This window comes from Mytilus galloprovincialis, chromosome 8 (assembly GCF_965363235.1).
Source record: "Mytilus galloprovincialis chromosome 8, xbMytGall1.hap1.1, whole genome shotgun sequence".
Classification (NCBI taxonomy): domain Eukaryota; kingdom Metazoa; phylum Mollusca; class Bivalvia; order Mytilida; family Mytilidae; genus Mytilus; species Mytilus galloprovincialis.
This window is the reverse complement of record NC_134845.1, coordinates 36,211,837-36,226,140: the sequence shown is the minus strand read 5'-3', so window position 1 is coordinate 36,226,140 and position 14,304 is coordinate 36,211,837. Positions and strand designations below refer to the sequence as shown.

The 14,304-nt window shown below is 32.2% G+C and overlaps 1 long non-coding RNA gene across 1 annotated transcript; it reads right to left on the bottom strand.

The window, feature by feature from the left end:
• Positions 1-6,258: 6,258 nt before the first annotated feature.
• LOC143043263 (uncharacterized) lies at positions 6,259-13,823 on the bottom strand. Its single transcript, XR_012968277.1, has 3 exons — positions 13,729-13,823; positions 13,056-13,142; positions 6,259-7,612 (listed from the first exon to the last, which is right to left on the bottom strand). It is a non-coding gene; the product is annotated as an uncharacterized LOC143043263 (long non-coding RNA).
• Positions 13,824-14,304: the final 481 nt, after the last annotated feature.

Below are 14,304 nucleotides of genomic sequence, written 5' to 3'. Positions count from 1 at the left end.
AAGGAGTAGGTCTAGTAAGACCCATTTTTAGCCCCAAAATATAGCAGTTTTACCAAATTGTTAAATTGTAAACTTTAAGTTATTTATTGAACAGTAAAATGCTTCTGCTACACAAATATGTGCTGTTTTTGACAATACAATGTACATATATCGGGTACTAGCACCATTAAGTCATGCTATATTACTGAAATCTTCACAATTCTAGCATTTTAGTTAAATTTTAGACGGTTTCCGTGTAAAACGAAAGTGGCCGCATTCGTGTTCATCCGACATGTAAGTAGTTAACACTTCGGTGTTGACATGAATATCAATAATGTGCACGTGGTCATTTTTATAAATTTCCTGTTGACAAAACTTTGAATTTTTCGTAAAACTAAGGATTTTCTTATCCCAGGTATAGATTACCTTAAACGTATTTGGCACAACTTTTTGGGATTTTTGATCCTCAATGCTCTTCAACTTTGTACTTGTTTGGCTTTATAAATATTTTGATAAGAGCGTCACTGGTGAGTCTTATGTAGACGAAACGCGCGTCTGGCGTACTAAATTATAATCCAGGTACCTTTGATAACTATTGTATTTGATGATAATACATAGCATATATAAAGGTTGAGGATGAACCCGGATGCGGCCACTTTCATTTTAGAAAAAAACCATCTGAAAAGTGATATTTTGGGCATATTTGGTAGATTTTTCATATTGAGCTTGAATCGAATTGTTTTTAATGACCTACTCCTTTGACAAATTTATTGTACATATACATTTTTGTAATATTGTAAAGCTTATTTTCCAACTAATTAAAGCTTACAAACATAAATTGATCATCACTTTCTTTTGCATTTGTATTTTAATATTTTGTTTTAAACAAAACGATTTGTTACATATACTTCACATGTATTTCTATCAAATCTGACATTATTATAAAGCCAATCATATAAAATTCAGTCAAAATTAAAATATACAAGTTGACGTGGCCGGGTACTTGTACATCCCGACAAAAAAGACACTAGGAACAGATCTGAGAGTACTCACAGTTATCTGACTGCTAGTTCAAAGCCACTAACAACTAATAAAAAAATCATGCATCTAAGACTAAATGGTTTACTTTTATAAATTGTTATTTGGATGGAGAGTTGTCTCATTGGCATTAACACCACATCTCCCTATATCTAATAACCAAATAAACCTGTGACAAGCCTGCATCTATTGGTAACACATGGCTTGTATATAATCAAACCACAATTGGTCCAAATGGCCCCAAAATATTTTGTAAAAATGTAGTTTAATTTGTATGAAATATATAGAGAAAATCTCAAGTGACAAATACTTATAATGGCATGACAATATATATATTTTCTGTGACTGTATATTACATTTATTTGTAGGATCGTTTACTATAGATAAATTAGCTGATCTGTAACAATAACATCTTCATGCCTTATATATCATGTACTGTAGTACGCCGCTAGATTAAAACTGACGAGGAAAGGTAACACACGGCCAGCGAAAGATCTTATTTTTGAGAGCCCAGGTGGTCGTGTGGTCTAGCGGGACGGCTGCAGTGCAGGCGATTTGGTGTCACGATATCAAAGTAGCATGGGTTCGAATCCCGGCGAGGGAAGAACCAAACATTTGCGAAAGCAAATTTACAGATCTAACATTGTTGGGTTGATGTTTAGACACTATTAAGCTTGATAAAAAGGGGGCATGCATGCAGTTCAAGATCACTTTTACTAAACATTAAAAAAGGGGAACCTTTAATTTTACCTATCAATGCATGTATTTGTGTACCTGCAATTTGTGCAATAGTTGAATAGTTGGTTTGCTGCAGGATGAATTGATGTATGGTTACAGTCAGTTCTATATTTATATAATCTAGAGGAAGACCATTGTATCAATACTTTAGTAGCTCAACCTTTTCTCCAACTAATATATGTGCATATTATATTAAAAAGGTCTATAATCTGATGATGAAATTGTATTTTATTTTTGGTTTTTTGGTAATCATAGGAGTCTGTCGAAAATGTAAAGTGACATGGTACATGCCATCCTGGACAAAGATAATCCTACAGAAAGCCTACATGCAACTGTAAATACATATTCTGAAGATACTACCATTATTATTAAAAGTACCGAATATGACCGATTCCCGAATATGACTGTATGCTAAGTTTGAATTAGCATTGCTATAAGACATGTCCCGGTATTTGTCTATCCAACCTTAACGTTTATGTATATATATAGTTATGATGTTGTATTTGTAATTATGATCGGATAATGTTAAATGTCTTATCGTTTGTAGTTGTAATTCTATTTTTTTTTTTTTTTTACTATTCTTTTCTATTCGTATGTAAAAGTAAAGATAATTATTCACCCAGTTCATTTATAAGATTTTACTTTAAAGCAGGGATTAGTATACAAATCCTTGTTTAAAGCAACTGAACGTACACGATTTATTTGTTTTACAGTTTGATTTAGAAAAATACCGACAAAGATAAATAAAACAATAAATTAACTTATAACTAACACAATTCTATATATATAGTCTTGTAATTGTTATAAAATACACCAAACACCATAATGACAAACCTCATCTTGAACTATAGAAACTTTTTAGAAATTTAAGTGTGATGTCACTTTTGTGGCGTCGATTCAGTCTTGTTACAGACAACACGTGGATCTGTTAGGCTGTTTTTATGTGCTATCCTATGTTGTTATACGTGTTCGTTTTTTTCTGTGATTAGTCAGCACTGTTGACATGAATATCTATTATAAAGTCTTTTATTATAAATTGACTGTTTGCAAAAGTATGAGTTATTTTAGATACTAATGATTTTCTTATCCCAGCCATAGATAACCTTAGCCGTAATTGGCACTTTTTTTGTAATTTTGATTCATCAATGCTCTTCAACTTTGTACTTCTTTGGCTTTCTAACTATTTTTATCTGAGCGTCACTGATGAGCCTTGTGTAGACAAAACGCTTGTCTGGTGTATTAAATTATAAGCCTGGTATCTATTAACTTGATAGCTATTAGCATGTTCAAATGTACTATTGTACTGTTCATGTGTGAATTTCTCTGTCCTGAATGTTCTGTCATTTAATTGTACTGTAGTCCTGCCATGTAATATTGTCAGTTTAGTATAAATTTTTTCTTAAGATATGCTGTACCAGGTCAGAAAATGTTCGTGTCTGTGTCTTGCATTGTCGTTTGTTTTTCGTTTTTTGTTGCACTTCAGTGTTTCTGCTGTTTAGTTGTTTTCCTCTTATAGTTGTTGTGTTTCACTCGGTTTTAATTTGTAACCCGGATTTGTTTTCTCTCAATCGATTTTTAAAATGACTTTCGAACAGCGATTTACTACTGCTGTCTTTATTTTAAAAGGACGCCTTTACGACTTTGTTAACCTTAACAGAGTGTGTATACCAAGGATGACCCCGGATATAGAATTATTCTACTTGAAGTATAATTATAGCTGCATGAAAAATCACTAAACATGTGCTATTTATAATTAAATGCAAATAATGGTTGGCCGCAATCAAAATAGTGTGCCCTTCATCACCATTTAATTAATGAATGTCACGAACAACTAATTAACACAACGGTTGACAGTAAAAGATAAAAACTGTTAGACTAAATAATTTAACGACACAAAAAGACTCTGATAAAATGTCATGTTTGGTGCACCGCAAAGTCACACTATTTTAATTTTCTGTCAAAATCAAAGTATAAAGTCCATAAACAATATCACGCTATCCTTATTCCTTTCCCTATTTTATTGATCACAATTGCTATCATATAAGTTACATTGAAAATAAATACTATTAAGTGTTTTAGCAACAGCTTGTGTCAATACAGAAATCCAATATGTCTTGTCTTTATTTTATTCTCTTTTTTTTCATTGGCATTTTTTTTTTCTGTACTTTTTGTCATGTTAAATTCTTCTTTTTTTGACAAACATAGAAGTAACAGATTAATTTTATGTGTAATATGGTCAACGGCAATAGTGCTGTATAAGCTAACCATGACGATATCGATATCCGTCGTGGTTGAAAAGGCTTTATCACACTTCTTTTTTTTATGACGTCATATCATCGATGCCAGTCACTGTAGCAAATAAATTTATCAGTATCCTAATTGGAATGACGTCATGTCTCATAAAAAATATGAAGTGTATGATAAAGTATATATGATATGGGTTTTGCAATAAAACACACCGTATCTACCCTCAACCAATATAATTACAAACAGAACTCTTGGTGTCTCGAGTTGATACGAATGTGATATTGAAAAGTCCATATTATATTCTCTATTTAACTATAGAGTATGTTGAATGACACCAATAAATGCACGATACAATAGAAATATTATTTTAGTATTTACAATATATGAAGCCCAGTGAATGTGATACATGTTCATGTATATGTCTCACTGGAAAACTATGTTTCCCATTATACAACTAATTAGTCATAGCTTTTAACTAGTTCCTTAACTCAAACCAAAGAACTTATCATACATGATGTGCGTGTGGAAAACCCAATTTAACAAATTATGACTTGGAAAGAGAGTTGTGTAATTGACACTTATACCGCATCTTCTTATATCTGTTGTAAAAATATATATGAAAAGTGTAGATGAATTCAACAACACTTATTGTTATCATAATGATATTTATTCGTTAATTGATACCTTCATTTTGGTATTACAAAATGTCATGTCTTCTCTCACTGTAAATGACGTCTTTGAGTGTTGGATGTGTACTGAATGATATTACGGTTTTAATATACGATTTTCTTAATTGTCTTTAACTAGCTGTCAATAACTGCAATACCCTCAGATCTTTACACTGTATCTTCTTGTGAGGAGCTTGTAATTCAGTGTTTGTCATTTGTTGCTTTTTATCATAGTTTTATTTCGTTCATTGTTTTGGACATAAACCAGACCGTTCGTTATCTCGTTTGAATTGTTTTATATTTATCCTTTCAGCGCCTTTTAAAACTGTGGTTACGTTTTTTTCCTCGTATAGTTAGTACTTTTATAATTTTCCCCTGAAAATTCAAACATTTTATAAACAGTATTAATTTAGAAAATGTCTGTTACACGTTCATAAATGAAAGTGCAATCTCTGTATCATATTTCAAAATTAATGTGCGTTCTTTGATACGTATATAAAATACATATTGAAATAACAATTCATTGGTAGCCGAGAGGTTTCGTCGATGTACCAAAAACTCTATATATCTATAAGCAAGACTTGCTCATATAATCTTATAAACTTGAAATACAGATATAACAAGAGAGTCTCTTTTATATGGTTATCTTTTTCTTGATATTGACGCAGATGGATTAATACGTTTCTTCCTTACATTTTACCCACGCACAAACTGTTCCTTCAGGGGTATAAGAAACAACGACGACTGTATTTAACGCAATATTAGTTTTACAGTTACCATCACGTTTTGTTCTCAACTCAAGAAACGACGTTTTCTCAAGGACTAGATCTTTGGATACAAAATTAGTCTACTGATTTGTATACTTTTGATCGCGTCCATTTCCGTACTGTGACATTTTTAATTGTGAATCACATAACGGATGATGCATTCATGGCATGAGAGACAAACCCTAGCAATGCAACTGGTCTGGCTTCGAATAAAAGTTGAAGCTATTCATCTTTGTTGTTTTTATCTTACACTCACTGTGTATACAAAATGTATTTACGAGAATTATAATCAAAAATAACGATATGCCGTGCCTTTTATTTTCTATCCCTGACCAGGAAGCTACTAAACCAAGAGTCCAGTGGTGAAGTTAAAATTACCCTTTCATGGAGTTAATGAAGTATTGATTATTCGTTTGTCAGATGATTTATACTAGCATGAGCCACACCACTGGTGCCGAAAGGAGAGCAAGATCGACTAAGCCTACTGATGAACTTGAGATCCACCCTGTTTTAGTAGGGGTTCGTGTTTCTCTGTCTTTAAAGGTTTTCAATGTTGTGTTTTGTATACTATTGTTTATCTGTTGGTCATTCTTTTTTTTAGACATGTTGTAATTTTATTTTCGACTTAATAGTTTGAATGTTCCTTCAGTATATTTTGACACTTTATAATATCGTCACTTATATACCACTCAATGCACGTGTCTTGCAAAATGGAAAGTTATGCATCTGGCAAGAATTGTGCATCATTCTATGTTCATATAAATCATAAATGTACGAAAAATAACTCGCATAAATTAAAAGTTTAAATGAATAGTTTTAAAGAGTTTGGTTCTTTGTCTTTGTCTTTTCACAACAAATAATGCCTTTCAATGTTCGGCGAACAGTATGAAAACGAAAGGCATAAACAAAGGGATCAATCAGACATTGAACTGCGACAAGAATTGCAGCCAAGTCACCAATTCCGTTAGGAACCTCCATACCGAATGCATCAATAGCCATTAATAAAACGAGGGGACCACGCAGTACTAATGTAGTTCCTATCACGTACCCAGAGGTAGCGATAGCCCGAAATTCCCACTGTCTTGTTGCAGTTTTTAAATTATCAATCTTTGTTTTTTCTTCCGATTTTGAACTCCTTGCAGAATCAAGACCTACGCCTACAACAATATCGTCACAACGAATGATGCCAGCAATCGGTTGCTCGTCAAATGTGCATTCGTTCATCATCAAAGTTGAGCCCTCATTATGTAATTTAAATTTCAGATTCATCTTAGAGTTATTACTTAACAGCTCAGTTGCATTGGCATTCTTAATACTATAACCTAATTGTAAGTCTTCTGGTTGCTTATTATCTAAGGCCTGGCTAGATGCATTCTTTGTTGATATTTCTGTATGCTCTTTCGTACCTACTTCTTCGACATCAAACAAACCTCCAAAACGAATGTTCATATCATTAGGCGCTTCCTTTTCTCTCTGTTTTTGTCTATTGTGTCTTCTGTGCTGATTGTTAGGAATAAATAGCATGTTATCATTAGGTGCTACAGATACATCTCTCTTTAAAATCCGAAATATTATACAGAGAATCATAACATATAGAACTGTTATGATTAAAATTATAATTATGAACAGACTTGAAAGTAGACCCATGATAATCTGATAATAAACTTTGTTGTAGAATACTTCTAAATAGCAGATATTTGTTCGATTCTGAATTCTTGGCACGGCGATAATGCATAAAATGACATACATGGTAGTGACGATTAGCATCAGGACTGTCAACTTCTTTTTCCAACTATCATTCCGATTAAGACTTCCAAAATTATTCAGTTTTACTGTGACAAACCGTTCGATGCAAATCATCAAGGCAATCGTCAACGTTGCACTGGTGGAAACAAAGTAAAACGTAATCTGTGATAGGCATAGAACATCAAATTTTATACTAGTACCTTCTTTACCAGTAAATATAATAATGAATAAAGAGAAACCGTATAAACAATTACTACCACACAAACAGACGACTAACATATTATGCGCTTTCTTTTCCAACTTCTTTAAGCCGATGATAAAAAATATGACATTGACTGCTATTGTGAAGATTGCAAACGTGGCGACTATAAAGCCATGTCCTGGCGGCTCAGAGACTATTCCCAATGTAGAATTGTTGGAATTTGCCATCTTAAATAAAAAGAAATAAACGCATAAAAGAAAATTTATAATTATATTGTAAACATATTAACAGGAACACAGTTTTAAAATGTGAAATAAAACACCAGATACGAATGCTAAAACTTTGGTTAGGTCCTCAACTCGAGGTTGGGCCATACGCAAACTTTACTGTCTACAAATATCTGCAATTATTTAATCTAGACAACAACAGACTTGAAATCAACCTCATCAAAAAGTTCAACTCATCCACTCATGAAGATTCACTTCACAAAGTACACGGACAACAATCTGCTGTAGCAAGCCAGGTATATGGCCACGTCAAGGCAAGCATGAACACTTTACGCTAAAACCTATAGGAATTAACAACATAAAACTAGATATCATTGACAAATAATTTGCTCATTTTGGTCATTCTATATCTCAATCAATATGATAAAAAAAAATATGTACAACTGCAATTGTAAAAAGGTCGATGGTCATCAACAAATCTTATCGCCATTTGTCCGTCATTACTGGACATCACAAAGATTGCCGTTAGAATTTGAGATCGAAATAGAAAATGTCTGACGAAAAAAGTAATTAATATATGCCGTCAATAGTTTAATTGTCGCAAATTTTGACCTTATGTTTCGCAGATTTCGCGTAAGTGATAAGTTCTGTTCAGTATGAAAATATTAACATCACTTTAATCAGTTTTAACCATACTGAATTTAGCTTTTTTTGTCGGCTTTCACTACGAAATAATGTGAAAGGTATCGCATGAATGCAGCACATACTTAATTTTCCGAAACACTGCTGGCCCTCACAGTTTTACTCTATTGAAAATTCAAAACGAAATTGCCCTTATCAAATGGCAAAATCAGATGCTTAAACACATGAAACGATCAGAAGCAACTGATATATTACTAACTTGGTACCGGTATTTCCTTATGATGAAAATTGTGGATTAAACCTGCTTTTATAGTAGTTTATAGTGAAACCTATAGATGTACAGCTAGCTGTAAAACCAAGTTTAATCCACCGTTTTCTACATAAGGAAATGCCCGTACAACGTCAGGAATGTGACAGTTGTTTTACATTTGTTAAATGTGTTTGAGCTTTAGATTTTGTCATTTTAATTTTGAATATCCCTTGCAGTTCAGTTTTTTGGGGGTATTTTGCTTTTTTCTATATATCCTAACTTTACAATTCATATTTTGAACTTTAAAGTAAAAAGTGTACATCATGTACGATATTATTTTTTCCGAAATAGCCATTTTTTGCTCATTCACATCTTAATTGTTGTTTCTTCAAGCTTCTGTTTCTCATGTATGTGCACTAAGTCAAAATTTAGAGGTTATATGTCACGTTTCATGAATAAAAATTAAATATAGCTCAAATGTTAATTTAGATTGAAATAATCTTTTGTATGCAACTAATATTTCTTAAGACCATATCCCAAATCAGAATATATCTACTTCTTGAAATTATGTTGTTATCTCAACTCTGAAAAAAATAACTTTTTATTTTCATTTACTCTGATTCATTTAAATACCATGAAAGATGGTATCCAACGAATAGTAATGAATTTACATTAAATAAATCGGATTCTTTATAAGAAAATCCTTGTTACCAACTGTTCTTCAATGTTCAGTTTGGTGTCTTATCGACAACTAACATTTCAGAGTTATATTGGAGATTTTTTACCAAAATACAACATCGGGAGAAACAACAATATTCAAAAAACTGTACGGATCACTAATGGGGTGTTAGCAATAATTTTTGTAAAATTACCAATTTTTAGCTCACCTGGCCCGAAGGGCCAAGTGAGCTTTTCCCATCACTTTGCGTCCGGCGTCCGTCGTCGTCCGTCGTCCGTCGTCGTCCGTCGTCGTTAACTTTTACAAAAATCTTCTCCTCTGAAACTACTGGGCCAAATTAAACCAAACTTGGCCACAATCATCATTGAGGTATCTTGTTATTAAAATGTGTCCGGTGACCCGGCCAACAAACCAAGATGGCCGCCATGGCTCAAAATAGAACATAGGGGTAAAATGCAGTTTTTGGCTTATAAATCAAAAACCAAAGCATTTAGAGCAAATCTGACTGGGTCAAATTGTTTATCAGGTCAAGATCTATCTGTCCTGAAATTTTCAGATGATTTGGGCAACCCGTTGTTGGGTTGCTGCCCCTGAATTGGTAATTTTAAGGAAATTTTGCTTTTTTTGTTATTATAAGAATACTATTATAGATAGAGATAAACTTCAAATAGCAATAATGTTCAGCAAAGTAAGATTTACAAATAAGTCAACGTGACCGAAATGGTCCGTTGATCCCTTTAGGAGTTATTGCCCTTTATAGTCAATTTTTAACCATTTTTCGTAAATCTTAGTTATCGTTTACAAAAATCTTCTCTGAAAATACTGGGCCAAATTAATCCAAACTTGGCCACAATCATCTTTGTGGTATCTAGTTTAAAAAATGTGTCCGGTGACCTGGCCATCAAACAAGATGGCCGCCACGGCTAAAAATAGAACATAGGGGTAAAATGCAGTTTGGCTTATAACTCAAAAACCAAAGCATTTAGAGCAAATCTGACAATGGGTAAAATTGTTTATCAGTTCAAGAACCATCTGCCTTAAAATTTTCAGATGAATCGGACAACTCGTTGTTGGGTTGCTGCTCCTGAATCGGTAATTTTAAGGAAATTTTGCTGTTTTTGGTTATTATCTTGAATATTATCATAGATAGAGATAAACTGTAAACAGCAATAATGTTCAGCAAAGTAAGATTTACAAATAAGTCAACATGACCGAAATGGTCAATTGACCCCCTAATGAGTTATTGTCCTTTATAGTAAATTTTTAACAATTTTCATAAAATTTGTAAATTTTTATTAACATTTTCCACTGCAACTACTGGGGCAAGTTCATTATAGATAGAGATAATTGTAGGCAGCAAGACTGTTTAGTAAAGTAAGATGTACAAACACATCACCATCACCAAAACACAATTTTGTCATGAATCAATAAGCTTCCTTTGTTAAATATTCACATAGACCAAGGTGAGCGACACGGGCTCTTTAGAGCCTCTAGTTTTGTCTTCCACTTTTAGATTTAATTTTTTTGAAATGATTTTTTTTTTAAACATAAATTGGATCCCTGTCTATGTATACAAAAAGAGCAAAATGCATCGTGCGGGGTTTTGTCACCTTTATAATAATGTGACAATTTGAACGACTTCCGTATAACAACTCCAGGCTATTTGTCTATATATATGATATACCTATATTGTTTTCCGGTAAACGGACACGACCTGCTTTGTTTGTTCACCTGAGCTGTAAGAGACGGCTTCACAGATGTGATATGATTGGGGGGATTTTCGATGATATTTTTGTCTTGTATTGATCTCAAAAACTTTTTACATGTTTCACTAGTGCTTCAATCTGGCACATTTTGAAACGAAAATTCGGGGTTTCCGCCGATTTTTCTTAGCGGATTAGCGTACTATAGGTGTCTAATACTGTTTCGTGAACATGTTTATAATTCATTTTCATTTTTGAAACACGACTAGTCTGTTTGTCAGTCACTGTGGTTGTCGTTGGTTCATGTATGTCATATATGTTTTTCGACTATTGTTTTGTTATGAATTAGGCCGTAACTTTTATCGTTTCAATTCGCCGTTTCGGAATCTAATGCATTCTTGGTATATTTTCAAAAGCGTACACCAAAACGGTATGATTGTTTTAAAATGTTCTAAACAGTGAAAATTCGGTTAATGACGTAACGTTATTTTAATTTTGGTGTACGAACAATGAGGTTAAAAATAGTTCCTTAGATTATGAAAAGGCGAATTGTTTAACCATTTTCATGTCGGAGCCTTATATAGTAGAATAAAGAATATTGGTTTTCATCATTGTTGAAGTCCGTACGGTAATCTATAATTGTTTATAACTTCTCATTCGAATTATGGTTTGTAGTGGTATCATGGACAATTATATTGTTGCGTTCGAACAGCGGTATACTACTGTTGCCTTTGTATATCACATCTCCTGATTTTTATATTGTTGCTTTTGATTAGTTCTTTCGTGTAATGTTATCAAAAAGTACTTTTATTTATTGATTCCATTTTTATACAGTGGTTTGGTATGTTTGCCGTATAATAGACAATATATAAAAGAACATGCGAACGGGTGTTAAAATTTCTGATAAATGCCATGTTATTACTGTATTACAAAATGATATGGTGAATACAAAGAGTAAATGAGAATAGTTATTATTAACCACATCGGACAATGATCATAAGGTAGTATAATGAAGGTGATAATTGCTGGCAGGGCTTGCAGCTGAATCATGACTGTCTATGTGAATAACCTCTCATGAACAAAAGAAGCTGTGACAGGAATAACAATATGAACACTACTCAATAGAAACCAAACGGTGAAAATTTAGAAAATACAAAGCATCGTAAGCTATAAATGGCCACGATACGACGAAGTATAAATCAATTCAAACGAGAAACCTGTTTTGAGTCAACAAAAAATAAACGAAATACAAATATATGAAAAACAAATATAATATGCAATAATAAACATATATGTATTTGCCATATATATTGATGCTAGGTGACCCTCTTCTTTTATAATTTTTGACTCTAAACAAATGGATTTATTAGCAATGTAAATAAAAGGTACCCTGTATTAAAATCGTGAATACAAATCGCTTCACTGATTTACCTTCGTCAGAAATGTTGACGAAGTATCTTAAGGATGTACTTAGGTAAAAACTTTAAGCTGGTAGAGCATCTGTTAAGGATAAAAATAAGCTAGAATTATTGATAGGTCATGGACCTCCTTTCCGAGATATTTGAGATTTAAAATATGGCGGGAAAAGGCTGACTCGGACTTTTACCTTATATTTGCATTGATACTATTTGGGTCTCATAACAAAACAAAGAAAATCAAGAATCTTCTAAAATTTTTGTAAATGACATTTCATGAGCTATAAAGTCTGATATGAAAAAATAAATGGGTGTTATTGGGCAAAATATTTTACCTGGTATTGTATGGAAAAACACCAAGGAGTCTGAATATTTGACACAAATTCTAAAACCTCACTTAAGTACATCCTTAAGCCAAAGATGGATCCGACATAAAGACGTGAAGAGCTATAAAGGGACAAATCACTTATTTAGTGATGTTTAATCTTCGCCCTCTATCAATCGATGGCAAATTGCAGTTAAAAACTGTCGTTTCATATATTTTGGTTGGGTTTGTTGTTTTAAAAAAGTGAAGTAGCAAATAAGTGTCAAAAAAAGAAACTTTGAGGATAAATACACAGCCGATAACATCATGAAAGATGATAGACGAAGAAGAATTAAAATAAAAATAATGCAAAAGATAAAAAGTATTGACTGGTTTTAGGTATGATTGCTTTCCCCTTTGATTTAATATTTTCAAGCTGAAAAATATTACCTAGCTAGCTATTCCTTTCTACCATCTTATATAAAGGAAGTGTACCCTTTTCCTTCTCACTTTTTTAAAACGTTGTTTGCAAATTTCCTAAAACAAAACAAATTTAGGAATATGAGTATCTGTTTTTATTAGCAAAATGACAAAGATTGAAAACTTTCTAAATTATTGGACAACTGACAGCTGAGATCTGGCATACCAAATTAGATTACAACCCTGTACCTTTGATAAGTTTGTATAGAAAAAGATTTTTTTTTAAATCCATAACGAAATTACATCTTTTACAATCATCATAGTGAAAACATTAAATAAACAAAATCTAAATGTATTATTTAAAAGCATTGAGAGTATTTTAGAACAATTACAAATAACAAGAATAAGTTGATATAACGGTGATATTTTGAAGATTTTTGAATTTATTTTACTTAAAAGAAAATCATGTGTATAGTTTAATTTAAATAAACTTTTAACTCTGTTTATTTCGATGCACGATTAAAATCTTTCTTTAGTGTGTTCTGTAGAGATCAAAATATATTTACAAAAAAGAGGAATATATCATTAAATTCTCTTTACAAAATTTATTAAAACTGAATTATTTAAAGATAAAAACAATATGATTTAATTATTCTTTCACTGTTAAAAACATGCACAAAATAGATAAGTTACCAAAACATACCTTTAATCAATAAACCTCAATTCAAATCTGTTCAATCCATCCTCTGCCATAACGCTCAATGAAAAAATAATTATATTTCATGGTTTTTATGTACATCCTGCCCATCATTAGTATTCATTACGCTTTCAAAATGCATAAATATATAGTTGATACAAAGACATGACAAGAAGGACAATGAAAAGAACAAATATTTCAGATACATTAACACGTTTATAACACGAGTAGGAAGTAGCTTCATTAGTATATCATATAACACAAAAATATCCAATTATATTTGCTAATTGGACTGGACATCTGAAAGAAATAAGACAGCAGGGAACATTTATGTTGTAGTTTTACAGCTTTGACTTATATGAAGAGGGAGAAATAAAATGATTGAAGATGTCGCTGTGGCTGTAATTGTGTTTGATTCCAATGGTCTTACTTAGTTATTTGATTAATTGTTGAAGTAAGATGAACTATATTAGTTCAACCTTAGATGGGTATTACATCTATGGTTCAACAGTTTCACGTGTAGAAAATTTAGATAGAGACCAGTGCGTTAGCGGATTTTGTCTTTTAAAATAGATTGATCAA